Source organism: Benincasa hispida, chromosome 7 (genome assembly GCF_027475165.1).
Source record: "Benincasa hispida cultivar pf3 chromosome 7, pf3_genome.v1.1, whole genome shotgun sequence".
Classification (NCBI taxonomy): Eukaryota; Viridiplantae; Streptophyta; class Magnoliopsida; order Cucurbitales; family Cucurbitaceae; genus Benincasa; species Benincasa hispida.
The window spans coordinates 55,225,335-55,240,682 of NC_143484.1; the positions used below are offsets into that span (position 1 = coordinate 55,225,335).

Sequence of the window (15,348 nt, forward strand, 5' to 3'; positions counted from 1 at the left end):
TTTTAGAAAAATCTACAATGTTGACGTATTTACCTATAATTACTCCTGTATTTTGATCCAACAATCACATTTGATATATATATGACATATATTCATCAATCAAATAAACAATATACATGCATTGACAAACTTATATATCAACCAAAAACTGCCAATATCTATTTATAAAAACTTAACTTCTTTAACATTGTCAATAATACAACCTAAGAAATATAATTTTAACAGTCAACCCATATGGACATTTCCAAAATAATATAAGGAACATAATTCTAACAGTCAACCCAATATGAACAGTTTCAAAACATACATTTCCAAAACTTCTATCAAAACCATCCATCTACCCACATAACAACTATTACATGTACTAATCCAAAACTATCCCTCCTCCCCCTCTCCCCGTGCATATTTGAATAATACCAAAAGATATTACACCTATATGGATATAAAACAAATCCCGAAATTGATCAGCCGAAACAAACACATCCAAAATGACCAACCACGATCACATGTAGCAACCCAAAAATTTAGCCAACTCTATTCGCACCTTGTCTAACTCAATTTGTGAGTACGGGTTCCTTGTATCAATCTATAAACATAAAAGCCAAATATTATAATGGATTCTATTTTTTCCTGTGCTATTTGAAATGTCGAAATAATGATAACATACTAAATCTGAGATGACAATGCTTCTTTTGGTCACAATATCCCTCATATACCCGATGACATAGTATCCACATTTGGTGCTCCCAACTTGTAAAGGACATTATAGAGAAAAAATCAGTAAATAAGAATGAAGTAATCCTTACGCACTAGATGTCTACTTAATATGATGAATAATTAGTCATTGTTAATTTATACTTGACTTTATTGTTCTCCATAAGGTTTGCTTCCGGCTTTTTTTAATATTCTTTTGAGATTGCAACATCGCAATTGCCCTATTTATTAAGAAATAACACAAATTCTAAATCAGAGTACACTTTAAAACAAATACTACAAATGAAAAAGATTACTTACATGTTAGTTATATATCTTATATCTACCCGTGATGTTTGAAGGAACTCTAAAACTAGAGGATCAGTGAGCAGAAGCGGATCGTTCCAAACTCCATTGTGAAATAACATAAACATTTACAATCAAATAGAAGCAATTATGCATTAAAGATAAATTACAACATGCACCTTAAAATAAATATAAGGGATCGAGGAAACAATACTTGTGAAGAACTCTTTCTTCACGTATTTCTCTCGATCAGTCATGAATGCAACGATCAACACGAACCCAACGAGCAATTGGAACTTCCTCGACCACCCGTGAATAAAACTCGATCCTCGATCCTCAAACATATCAAAACACCACCATAAGATTATCTTGGTATACTCGATGTGAGAATCCAGGAGTTGTGGGCTTGGTATGATTTTGGATAGAGGGAAGGAGGAAGTAGACGATTGAGTATGTGATGAACAATCGTATAGAGGAAGAAGTCTATCCTATAGACTTGATACTCAATCGTATAGTCTCTATAAAGCTATCGTGTAGTAAAATCCTTTTACTCGATAGTGAATTCTTCGAGATGATTTGACTGAATGATTTGAAAAACTATTTTTCTTTTTTATCTCACAGTTACTATAAAACCATGTAAAACCACCCACTATGGTCGGTTATTTAGAAAAGAAATATTAATTATCATATAATCAATAAATTATAAATAAATACAATAACTAACTTATCATATTATATTTATAACCTATAGTTTTAATATTGCATCATATGCAACATATAAACAATAATTCTTTTCCTATTTTATGGCATTTGGTATAAATCATATTTATATTAATTCCTCCAATCTAATAATGTATCAAATACATCATATCAATTATATCATATATAATTGAATTAATTTAATTATATCATATATAATCAAATTCTCTCTTGTTAATTTGAACATTTCAGACTAACCAAAAAACTGATTCTCAACTTGAATCCATTAAGCTATCAAGGGGACTTTATGGACCTGTAGCTTGAAGCTCAAACGGTACGTGAATAACTGACTAAACTCTTTAATCACGATATCCACCATCCGTTAACTGTCAGGCACTCCACTAAAGACCGACAGTTGCACTCTTCACACCACAAATATATTTCTGCATCCATTGGATATAACCAATCAACAGTGTGATGACCCTTCACAAATTGTTCATAAGTACAACTAGACCAAATTACTGTTTTGCCTCTGTAATTACATCTAACTTCTTAAGTACCACTGATTCCTCTAATGAACAATAATTCATAATCCCACTATGATTGAGTTCTCTCTTCCCAAGAGAGGGTGTGACCACTATGTTCAAGACCCGAAACCAGCCCTTAAGGGAGCAATTTATCTACTTAATCCTGCATCGGAGAAGGAGTGAATTCCGTCTTATGAAGCTGAGTTCCCAGCTCACCTATCAGACAAATCCTTAAAATGGTAGGCTTGTTGAGTTAGCAATCTGGCCACTCTCACCCATACAAATCAAAGGACCGCCTTCATAAGCAGAAGTTCACAACTCACTCAGGCTTCAAGTCATGTCACCGATGGTCATCCTAGTGAAATGTAAATATCTATTACCAACGGTGTTATATAAAGAGACTAATTATTTCGTGGTCGGGTCTTATACAAATTCTTTATAGGATACCCTCGCTCGCATGTCTCCACATGAATGATCATGATCAGATCATTTGTAGCACTTTACAATACTTGTAACACCTACAAAGTGGATTGTATCCATAGGGTCACCAGGATAAGGTATCCAACCTTATCCATCTACTACAAACCATTTAGGTTTTTATTTAAACAAGATCCACCTATATGTCTCTACATACTTGTTTAAATTTACATAAAATAACCTCGGATCTTAGTTTATTGGATTGAGTAAATGCTTATAAAATAACACTTATTTTATTAATAACAATATGTTTATATAGAGTTTACAAACAACGAGATTAAAAAGAGATTTAGGACATCATTCCCAATAATGTTGTCCTCATTGAGTCTAGGTATTACATAATATCATCATATGCATTTATAGAAAGTAGTGCCCAATGACCACTAGTTAATAAAATATAGTTAGTATTTTTATTGCTAATAGAAATTGATAAAAACAAAATGTGTTCTAACTTACCCAGGATTAAAAGTAGCAAGAACTATTTGGTTTGCTTCTGAGACCATCAGTCTACTACACAAGTTTCGAGTTTTAACTTCCTGAGAGTTATATCCAGAGGAAATGGGAGATGGATCTACAAAAGTGTATTGTGAACTTTCCTTTGAATCAATAAAGGATGAGTGCAAGTACCTACAAAGATTTATAACATAAATATAGACGACCAAAATTGGAAAGAAACGTCATAGCTAAAGTCTACAAAAGTAATAACATTACTTACACCATGTAAGCCTCTAAAGCCATTATCTTGACTTCATCCATGTTACAAAAGTTAATTATGTCCTCTAGCAAGACACAACTCTTTCGACTGGAAGTTGTAAAGAAATACTAGACTCTTTGGCCATCGTCTTCTCGCCAAAATTTCGATTATGTTCCTCTTAAATCCATTTCTGATTTTTTGGACTTATTTCGATGTTGCAATTGCAAAGCCATCATATGTTTTGTTTGAAGTGAACATTGAAACATTGTATAGTTAGATTTATATCATAAAATTAAATGAAAAAATAAAACCAAAATCTTTGAAAAAACTTACTCTAAATATGGTTGCATATCAATAGTATTTTTCAAAACATACCGATGAGCTTGATATAAAATTTCTTGTTCAGGTTTGAAAGAAACTCGTTTGGAAAATGGCCTACCAATATTTGAATTGTCTAAACAGTATTGTGAATTATGAATGCCAACCCCAATAGGATCTACTCCAAACAAGAAATCAGAACAAAATTCAATGGCTTCTTCTACTATATAACTTTCAACAATATAACCTTCTGGACAATATCTATTTCTCATAGATTTTTTAATGACTTTCATGAATCTTTCAAATGGATACATCCATCGTAGATATATTGGCCCACAAAGTTTGACTTCCTTAACTATGTGTACTGTGAGATGCACCATAATTGTGTAAAATGAAGGAGGAAAATACTTCTCCAATAAACATAATATAAGCACAATATCTTCTTCCAACTTTTCTAATTACTGCACATCTAGGACCTTGTTGCATACCGAATTAAAAATATACACAATCAAGTTATGGTATACGAACATGTTTTGGTAGCACTGATCTTATCGCAATAGGAAATAATTGTTGTAAGAGCATGTGACAATCGTGAGATTTTAAACTATTAAGCTTTAAATCTATCATCGACACAAGGTTTTGAACATTCGAAGAGTAACCTTCAGGAACCTTTACTCCTGACGATGTCTTTAAAACATAACGTTTTTCTTCCTTTGTAAGATTATAACACGCGGGAGGAATGAAAATTTTTTGTCACCACTAACAGGTGCAAACTCTTGTCGAATTTTTTAAATGAACTAAATCATGTTTAGCATTCAATCCATCCTTACTTTTCCTTGGAATATTAAGAAGTGTACCTAAGATATTCATGTTGGGGTTGATGCCCTAAAGTCTCGTGTCCTGTAGTTTGTAAACAGCTTGTACGAATGCTTGTGTTGTATAATATATGATATTTACTTCACATCTTGTTTTTTGCTTAGTTGCATCTTTTATTTGCTTTACCAAAAACCAATAAACATAAAATCCATGGTTATCTGTATGTAATTCAAGAATTTATGTGGTGATATACAAGTGGATCATGTCTTGAGTGATAACCAAAATGGTATGTAGTATATGAATATAGGAGGAAAATCTTATCCTGGTAACGCTACGGATGCAACCAGCTTTGTGGAATAGTCACAAGTGTTGTGACTTGTCACAGATGGTCTGATCCTGATGGACACAGAAATATATCTGTAGTAAGAAGAGTTCAACTGTTGGTCTTTAGTGGAATGCCTGACAGTTAATGGATGGTGGATCTCGTGGCTATAGAGTTTAGTTAGCTATTCACATACCATTAGAGCTTTGAGCCATAGGTCCATTAGGTCCCCTAGGTAGCTTGGGTAAAGTCGAGACTCAGTGTTTGGGTCAGTTTGAAATGTTCAAATTGACAAGAGGGAGTTCGATTATATATGATATAATTGGACTGGTTAATTATATATGATATAATTGACTAAATGTATGAGATACATTATTTTGGAGGAAATTAGATATAAATATGATTTATATCATGCGGAGGAGAAATTACTATAGTCGATATGTGATATCAAACTATAGGATAAGAATATAATATGATTATATTTATTAATTATATGATAATTGGCCTAAAATTTCTCTCGGACGTGCATTAGTGTGAGCAGCCGCTTCGATTATGGTAACCGAAGAATAAAATGAAAATAAGTTTCATTTTACAAAAGTTCGGAAAAATTGGCATCGGTGTGAAATCGTAAATGATCACATAGTCGAGAGCCTATACGATTGTCGTTAGCACCTAAATGATCGCACACCTCGCGCCTAAACGATTGCACGCTAGTTCCTAAACAATCGCTTAGCTTTCCTAAACGATCATATAGTGTTCCGTATTTTCTAAACGATCATCCACCTTTTACTAAACAATCACTTAGTAAAACCTACATGATCGTGTAACTTCTTCTAAACGATAAGCGTTTAGCTATACGATAGCTTCCTTTTCTCTCCCATTTGCTTATTGTCTACACGATTTGTTCTTTTTCCTACCTCTACCAAACTCACCAAAGACCACACTTTGGGTTCTCACTCCAAGAATACCAAGTTCTCCATTTTAGTGGTGTCGTCCCCAATGCGTTCACTTGTTCGTGATTGATCATGCTACTGCAGATGACGCGTTTGTTGGGCGATAGAGTACAGGTGGAAGTTCTTCTGCTGCATCTGAGTTCTAAAGTTTGAAGAGGGTCTTCAATTGGTATGAGAACTCTTTCCCTTATTCTTTATTGTTTGAAGCATGCCTTTAATTAGTGTATTTTTTGCATAACTGTTTGTTAGAATGTATATGTTGTATTTCGGTCACGTAAAATTGGAAAGATCCGAGTGCGCTCATGGATGCTCTTCGTTAAGAGTTCCTTCAATTCATGCAAACATTTTTCTCAATGTAAATCACATCTAAACAATGTCTGATATGAAGATATTTCCAGTATAGCAGCTGAAAAAAAGAAGACAACTTATTCTAACAAATCTTTGAACTTCCTTTCGTGGTTTGTTTTTTATTGTTCTTCTTTCCTTTAGGAAATTCAAGATATTTTATTTTTAAACATAGAGCCTCCCCAGACAATGGTTCTAGAATTGTACCAAGTTCCTTTTGACCGTTAAATGACTTTTTTTGGTGCCAGTACGGATGATTTCGTGCTAGAAACCTTCAATATCAAAGGTATGCCATTTTTTTCCCCCATATTTAAATCTTATAGAAGATGTATTATCTCCACAAATTGTGTTGGGTTGTATGTCCTAAAACTCGCAGTTTGTAATATTAAACGTATTCTATTATCAATAAAGATCTTATTGACATTTATTCAATAAGACTGTTATTGAATATATGAATTACACTTGTAAAGTCTAAATCCAATAAACTAAAGATCCATGGCTATTATATGAATACATGAACTTTATGTGGAGACATAAGAGTGATCAAGTTCAGTAAATAGCCAAAACTATCTATAATATATGAATAAGGTTGGGTACCTTATTATGATAACACTATTGGATGCGGCCTACTCTGTAGTTGTTACAATTTGTTGTAAAGTGCTACAAATGAAGTGATCCTAATTCATCTTGTATTGACATGAGGAGTGGGGACGTTCTATGCAATGAGTTTGCATAAGATCAGACCAAGAATTATGTCACTCTTACTTTACAACGGTTTTTACTGTTTAAGACTAACTATTTAAAAGTGAAGAGCTAGGTAACTTGACCTTTATCCTGAGCTAACTATGAACTCCTCTTTATTCGAGATTATCCTTAGATTTTCATGGGTGAGGGTTGGCTCAACAGCTCTGGTTTAATAAGCCTCTCATTTCAGGGGTAAGACCAGGTAGATAGCTGGGGACATAGGGTGCAAGATGAAATTCACTCCTACCCACTTTTAGGGATAGTGGAGAGGTTGTTCCCTTAAGTGTTGACTTTAGGTCTTGAACAAGGGGCCACACCCTCTCATTGGCCCGAGAGGGACTCGGTTTAGTGATTGGATTACAAACCTATTATTCATTAGAGGATTAGTGAGATCTAAGGAGCAAGATGTAATTTTGGGGGTAAAACAACTTTTGACCCAACCGTTATTACGAACAACCTATGAAAGGTTAACTTACTAATCATGGTTATATCGAGTGAATATAATATATTTACAGTGAGAGGAGTGCAACTACTAGGTTTTAGTGGACTGTCTGGGTAGTTAACGAAAGGTGGTTAATTAGGTTAAAGAGTTTAGCCGGTTAATCGTGGATCGTTGGAGCCATGATCTGTAGGTTCATTAGGTCCCCCTACTAGCTCATATCGAACTAAACCTTAGAACAATGTGATGAATGAATTTGAAGTGTTCAAATTTGGTTTTTGGAGTAAAACATTAAATATATACGATATATTTAACCTAATGTTTAATTGTGAATTATACATAAAGAGAGAGAAAATAAGAGGCCATGAAATAAAATTTAAATATCACGATTATGAATAGTGATTCATATAAATTGGGATATGTGTTGGATTTAATATTAAATTAAATTAATTAAATTGTTTCATTAATTATTTAATATTAATTTAGTTTTAAAATTGATTATTAAAATTAATTTTGAAATTAAATGGATTTGGTCAAAATTGCATTAAAAGTCAAATTATTGACTAGACCAAAATGCAATAGAAGTCAAATTATTGACTTTTGATTTTTGAAAATAAAAAAGTCAAATTTGTTGACTTTAATTTGACTTTGGACTTTGAGAGTCAAACTTTGACCAAGTTAGTGGAAAGATTCAACATTTGTGAGTGGGAAATGCCCTTTACATGGCTAAGTGTTGCCTTAATTTGAAGACACTTGTTCCACTAAATCTCACTTTTCGAGTTTGTGGATTTTTTAAATGTAAAATTCTCATCAAACTCAAAGTTGTATGTTTGCAGGTATTGGTCTTTAAAAGTAAATGTTTATTGCTTTTGAAGAACTCTAGGCCGTAGTGGGTTTAGATGAGATTATGTGATAATCTCATCCCTTTTTCTCTCAAAGCTTTAGTTTTTTCCTCTCCAAATTAGTCACTCACTAGATCCACCATCCCGTTCTAAGGCTAGAGAATAGTTGGGAAGACTCTCATGTTGGACTACGAACCATTCGTGAGGAGATTGAAGCTGATTTGGAGAAGATTCAAAGACTACAACTGTTGTATTCTTTTCCCTTTTTACTTGTTTGATTGCATGCATGCTTATCTTTATAATTAATCTAATTAGAGTATTTTAGATCCTTTTTTCTTCCACTGCTCATGTGTTCACTCCGTCAATTGGTATTAGAGCATACTTAAAGTACTCAGTTTTTGGTTAATTTATGCATATAGTGGGTATTGATTCTTGTGATGAATGTTGCGTGTGCTAAAATGGATAATTTTGGTTTTGGCATCTGTTTTTTCTCTCTTGGGTTGAAATAGTTATTGTAATTGCCCAGTGTTTTATGGGCTTTAACGTGTCACGAAGGGTCTGTAAATTTTCTAGAGTCATTAGAGTTAAAATTAGGCTGTAATTACTCGGTTCCGACAAAGACAACAGCTCCAATTTGGTGAAAAATAGCTCACAGGCCGGAAAGCATCCCAGACCCGGTAGCCGATCCGACCCGGAAGGCGCTTGACCTGCGAGGTGAATGGCTGACGCGTGTAGGCTGTCCCAGACCCGGCGCGCCCGCTCCAAACCCGAACCGCGTCTTCTTCGGCTGCCCAGCTCCGCGCTCGGCCCAAACGTGTCTGTCCGGCCCAGCTGCTTCCTTCCCGTGTTCAGGCGCAGCTTCCGCGTCCGCGGCTCAACCCAGTTCGCCTCGCCAGCCCATGCCGATCCGCGCCCGCTCAACCGACCCGCGCCCTGTTTCCGCTCCAGCCGTTGACCCGCGCGCCTGGTGGTAGCTCAGCCGGTCCAGATGGTCTGGACCGGTCCGGTTCAAGCTGGTTGACCGGTTTTGGGCGGTTTTTTTTTTAGCTTTTTTGGGTTTTTGAAGCCGGTTCAAGTCCTTTTCAAGTGATTCGAGCTGGTTTGAAGTGTTTAGAGGCGGTTCGAGGCTGTTTTCTTCTTATTATTGTAATAAGTGTAGCTTTTAGCTAGCTTAGGATGCCGAAACTGGTCCATTTTAGTGTGTTTATTTAATTATGCATTGTGAATGTATGAATTAAATAATTTATCTATTGTGTGCATATTGTATGCCATGTAGATTTAAAATCCCACCTTAGGATAAGTATGTAGCATGCATTGCAAGTATATTATAAGTGTTATAATATATAGTATGCATGTGTAGGATTCCAGGACTTTTGATATAAGTTATTATATTGATGCATGAAATGAATGTTTATATAATTGTTATATAAAAGCATGTTATGGATGCAATGTATGTCTATTATTTATAAGTTGTTATAAAATTGAATTAGACATTAAAATCCATAACAAAGATAAGTTGCATGCTCACGTAGGTTAAACCACTTGTTTTAATAGTTAAAATAGGTTGACATCTTGTAAAATATGGTTACAAACTCAACCGGTATATAATCCTGTTTAAGACTGGGGGTACTTAAGTTGAGGGTCTACGGAACACCTCCTACCTGAGGATTATAGCTGAAAAATTGAGCGTTGTTAATGGGTTTTATGAGCACACGTGAGCGGTGTGAGATGTTAAAATTAGTTTTTCACCTAGACATCGTAGGTTAAATCCAATCATAAGCATTATCCTTGGATAAACCACATAGACTTAGGTTGTTTAATTAGCTGAAACATTCCTAAGTAATGATTTACACAAAAAACAGTAGAAGACTTTAGTGGGAGTTTAATAACATATATGATATGTTGTTAAAACACTTCTGTGGGAATTCAATAACATATATGATATGTTATTAGAACACTTCAGTGGGAGATTAATAACATATGTGATATGTTGTTTTTACCTCTCGCGTCCCTAAGAGTTCACATCGAGATTCATGCGACACTTCGTGTCACCCTGGAAGTGACCTCCATTTAGAAAGTATTTTCATGAATCGAGATTAAGGTGAATAGAGGAATTTATTCACAATAAAAATCAAATACACAATGTTTTGATTTTAATTCTCACATCCCTAAAATAGTTCACACCGTGAGGTTCATGCGACACTTTGTATTACTCTGGTAGTGACCTCCATTCGGAAAGTGTTTACATGAGTCAATATCAAGGTGAATAAGGGGAAGTTGTTCATTGTAAAATAAAATATGTGATATATTGATTTCAACTCTCACGTCCCTAGGAAGTTCACATCGTGTGATTCATACGACGCTTCGTGTCATCCTGGGAGTGACTTCCATTCGGAAAGTATTCGTATGAGTCAAGATCAAGGTGAATGGGGGAAGTAGTTCATTGTAAGTGGGTGAAGGATATGTGTTAACATGTCCTACGGCTCTTCCGTTGGTCTAGACCGTGAGATTCCTATGTTGCGTCTGCTGATTAGCTTTACGCGCCTTTGCTAGTCATTTAACGATGGCTATCCCCTCGAGGGTTGTAACATGGGATTCAGAACAACTTAAACTCCAGAAATGGATATGATTTCTTAGGTCATTTCCCAACTTCGACTCTCCAATTCGGTAGTATCGTTGGGGCCGTTAATCTTTGAGATCTAAAAATGGAGGCTTACACTTACAGAATTGCTAAGTGTTAGTAAGTTCTTAACCGAAAACGGTCGCTAAATGACTATCGAAATATGAGTTATCCTGGAGATAATATTTAGTCAAGAATGTCTTGCTTTAGTGAAAGAGTATTTGACTGCCCCTTGGTAACACTTATTCTGACTCACTATAGTATCGTTGCAAATAAAATAATGAAATTTGGGCACATTATTACTTTGCTAAAATTTGATTGGGTTTAGAAGCAATTCACAAATTAGAATTTGTTTATAATTTCAGCATGTTGAATTCTTCAAATTTACTTGCTTCGGACACTTTTAATGGATCAACATGAAAATGAATATACTAGAAGTTGGTGATTTAGACTATGCTTTAATGGAGTAATGTCCTCTATCTCCCAGTTCTGCTGTTTACCAGAAAGTACAACAAAGTAAATATGATTTACTTGTCATTAAGACGCACTTGGTGGAAAATGATAAATTAACTTGGATAATGGATTTAACCTGGATAATGGATTCAGGAGCCGCTAATCATATCTGTAATTTTGCTCAGGAAACTATTCCTAGAGACAACTTACAGAAGACGAAGCAACCTTTAAGGTAGGAACTAGGAAGGTTGTTTAAGCTAAATCAGTGGGAGATATAAAGTTATTTATTGGAGTTAGACACATTTTACTTGAAAATGTTTATTACATTCCTTTTATGAAAAGGAATTTAATTTCTATCTCAAGTTTACTACAACAAAATTATAAAGCTTCTTTTGAATATAACGAAGTGTTCATTATCTTGAAAGGTAATATAGTATGTTCCGCAAATCTAGAGAATAACTTATACGTATTAAAACAGACTGAGTTAAAAGTCTTTTTGAATATAGAGAGGTTTAAAACAGCTGAAACTCATCATAAGGAAAGGAAAATTTCTCCAAAATGCCTATCTTTGGCACCTAAGACTAGGTCACACTAATCTCAATAGGATTGGGAGATTGGTGAAGAGTGGACTTCTAAACCAGTTAGAAGATAGCTCTTTACCACCATGTGAATCTTGTCTTGAGGGTAAGCTGACCAAAAGATCTTTTACTGGAAAAGGTCTTAGGGCCAAAGAACCCTTAGAGCTGGTACATTTAGACCTTTGTGGTCTGATGAATGTTAAAACGAAGAGAGGATATGAATATTTCATCAGCTTCGTCGATGATTATTCAAGGTATGACTACATTTATCAAATACATTATAAGTCTGATACACTTGAAAAGATTAAAATGCTTCGATCAGATCGAGGTGGTGAGTACATGAACTTAAAATTCCAGGACTATTTGATAGAACACGGAATTTAGTCACAACTCATAACACCTGGCACACCTCAACAAAATGGTGTTGCAAAAAGGAGAAATAGAACCTTGTTGGACATGGTTCGTTCTATGATGAATTATGCTCAATTGCCAAGTTCCTTTTGGGGTTACGTAGTAGAGACTGCGGTGTATATATTGAACATGGATCCCTCAAAAAGTGTTTCAGAAACATCTTGCTAGTTATGGAGAGGACATAAAGATAGTTTACGTCACTTCAGGATTTAGGGATGCCCAACACATGTGTTGGTGAAAAATCCAAAGAAGTAAGAACGTCATTCAAAGGTATGCCTATTTGTAGGCTATCCTAAAGAGACAAAAGGTGGTTTCTTTTATGATCCTTAGGAAGATAAAGTATTTGTGTCGACAAATGCAACATTCCTGGAGGAAGACCATAATAAAAATCATCAACCTCGCAGTAAGCTAGTATTAAGTGAGATAACCAGAGAAACTACACATAGATCAACAAAAGTTGTTGATCAAGCAAGTTCTTCAACAAGAGTTGTTGATGGAACTGGTACTTCACATCTTTCTCAAGAGTTGAGAATGCCTCGACGTAGTAGGAGGATTGTGCAACAGCTTGACTGGTACATGGGTTTAACTGAAACTCACGTCGTCATACCTGATGATAGCTTAGTGGTTATATATGTTGATGATATTCTACTCATTGGAAATGGAGTAGAATTTCTTGCTGACATTAAAACATGGCTAGCCATGCAATTCCAAATGTAGGATTTGGGAGAAGCACATTATGTTATTGGGATCTGAATCATTTGGAACCGCAAGAACAGAACAATAGCCTTGTCTCAGGAATCTTATATAGACAAGATGTTGTTTCGATATAAAATACAAGATTCCAAGAAAGGTATGTTGCCTTTCAAACATAGAATTCATCTATCTAAGGAACAGTGTCCTAAGACACCTCAACAGGTTGAGGTCATGAAACGAATTCCATATGCATCAGTAGTAGGGAGTTTAATATATGCCATGTTGTGTACTCATCCCGACATATGCTATGCAGTTGGAATTGTTAGCAGATATCAGTCCAATCCTGATATGATCATTAGATTGTTGTTATAAACATCTTCAAGTATCTTTGAAGAACGAGGGACTAAGGATATGATCCTTACTGGATACACTAATTCTGACTTTCAGACTGATATATATTCTGAGAAATCTACTTCGGGGTTAGTATTCACTTTAAACGAAAGAGCTATAGTATGGAGGAGTATCAAGCAAAGTTGTATTGCTGACTCCACCATAGAAGTTGAGTATCTACACTAAGGAGACGTAATTGTCATACAGATGGCCTCTAAAGACAACTTGGCCGATCCATTTACAAAGGCCCTCTTGGTTAAAGTGTTCGAAGGTCACTTAGTGGAACTAGGACTGCAAAATAGTTAGAACTAGGGCAAGTGGGAGAAGTACTGGGTATCTATTATCAATAAAGATGTTATTGACGTTTATTCAATAAAAATGTTATTGAATATGTGAATTGCACTTGTAAAGTCTAAATCTAATAAACTAAAAATCTATGGCTATTATATGAATACATGAACTTTATATGAAGAATAAGAGTGGATTAAGTTCAATAAATAGCCAAAACGGTCTATAGTATATGAATAAGGTTGGGTACCTTATTTTGGTAACACTATCGGATGTAGCTCACTCTGTAGTTACTACAATTTGTTGTAAAGTGCTACAAACAAAGTGATCATGATTCATTCATGTATTGACATGAGGAGTGGGGGCGTCCTATGCAATGAGTTTGCATAAGATCGGACCAAGAATTAAGTCACTCTTGCTTTATAATGTTGTTTACTGTATAAGGCAGACTATTTCAAAGTGATAACCGTGGTAACTTGTCCTTAATCCTGAGCTAACTATGAACTCCTGTTTATTCGGGATTATCCTTAGATTTGCATGGGTGAGAGTTGACTTAACAGCGCCGACTCAATAAGCCTCCCATTTTAGGGGTAAGATTGGGTAGATAGCTGGGGACATAGGGTGCAAAATGGAATCCACTCCTATCCGCTTTTAGGGATAGTAGAGAGGTTGTTCCCTTAAGTACTGACTCCGACTCTTAGGTGCCTCACCCTCTCATTGACCCGAGAGGAACTCGGTTGAGTGTTTGGATCACAAACCAATTTTTCATTAGAGGATCAGTGGGTCTTAAGGAGCAAGATGTAATCTCGGGGGTAAAACAAAATTTGACCCAACCGTTATTATGAACAACCTATGAAGGGTTAACTTACTAATCATGGTTATATTGAGTGGACATAATATATCTACAGTGAGAGGAATGCAACTACTCGGCTTTAGTAGAATGACCCGTTAGTTAACGAATGATGGTTAATTAGGTTAAAGAGTTTAGCCAGTTAATCGCGAATCGTTGGAGCCCATGATCTGTAGGTTCATGAGATCCCCCTACTAGCTCAGACTAAACCTTAGAACGGTGTGACAAACGAATTTGAAGTGTTTAAATTTGATTTTTTGGAGCAAAGCATTAAATATATACGATATATTTAACCTAATGTTTAATTGTGAATAGTGATTTAAATATCAAGATTATGAATAGTGATTCATATAAATTGAGATAAGTGTTGGATTTAATATTAATTTAAATTAATTAAATTGTTTAATATTAATATAATTTTAAAATTGATTATTAGAATTAATTTTGAAATTAAATAGATTTGGTAAAAATTGCATTAAAAGTCAAATTGTTGACTAGGTAAAAAATGCAATAGAAGTCAAATTGTTAACTTCAGATTTTTTAAAGTCAAAAAGTCAAATTTGTTGACTTGGATTTTAAGAGTCAAACTTTGACCAAGTTAGTGGAAAGATTGAGTGAGAAATTCCAACTTTTGCATAGCTAAGTGTTGTCTTCATTTGAAGACATTTGTCCCACTAAATCCCACTTTTCGAGTTAGTGGATTCTTTAGAATCAAATTCTCATCAAACTAAAAGTTGCATATTTCCGTGTATTGGTCTTTAAAAGGGAGTGTTTATTGCTTTTGAAGATCTTTTGGCCATAGTGGGTTTAGATGAGATTATATGATAATCTCATCCATTTTTCTCTCAAAGCTTTAGCTTTTTCCTATCCAAATTAGTCACTCACTAGAT

The 15,348-nt window shown here is 34.9% G+C and overlaps 2 pseudogenes; both read right to left on the minus strand.

Annotated features, from left to right (window-relative positions):
• Positions 1–502: 502 nt before the first annotated feature.
• LOC150035257 (uncharacterized) lies at positions 503–3,458 on the minus strand (annotated as a pseudogene).
• Positions 3,459–3,725: 267 nt separating this feature from the next.
• LOC150035258 (uncharacterized) lies at positions 3,726–6,458 on the minus strand (annotated as a pseudogene).
• Between the last annotated feature and the right edge of the window lie 8,890 nt (positions 6,459–15,348).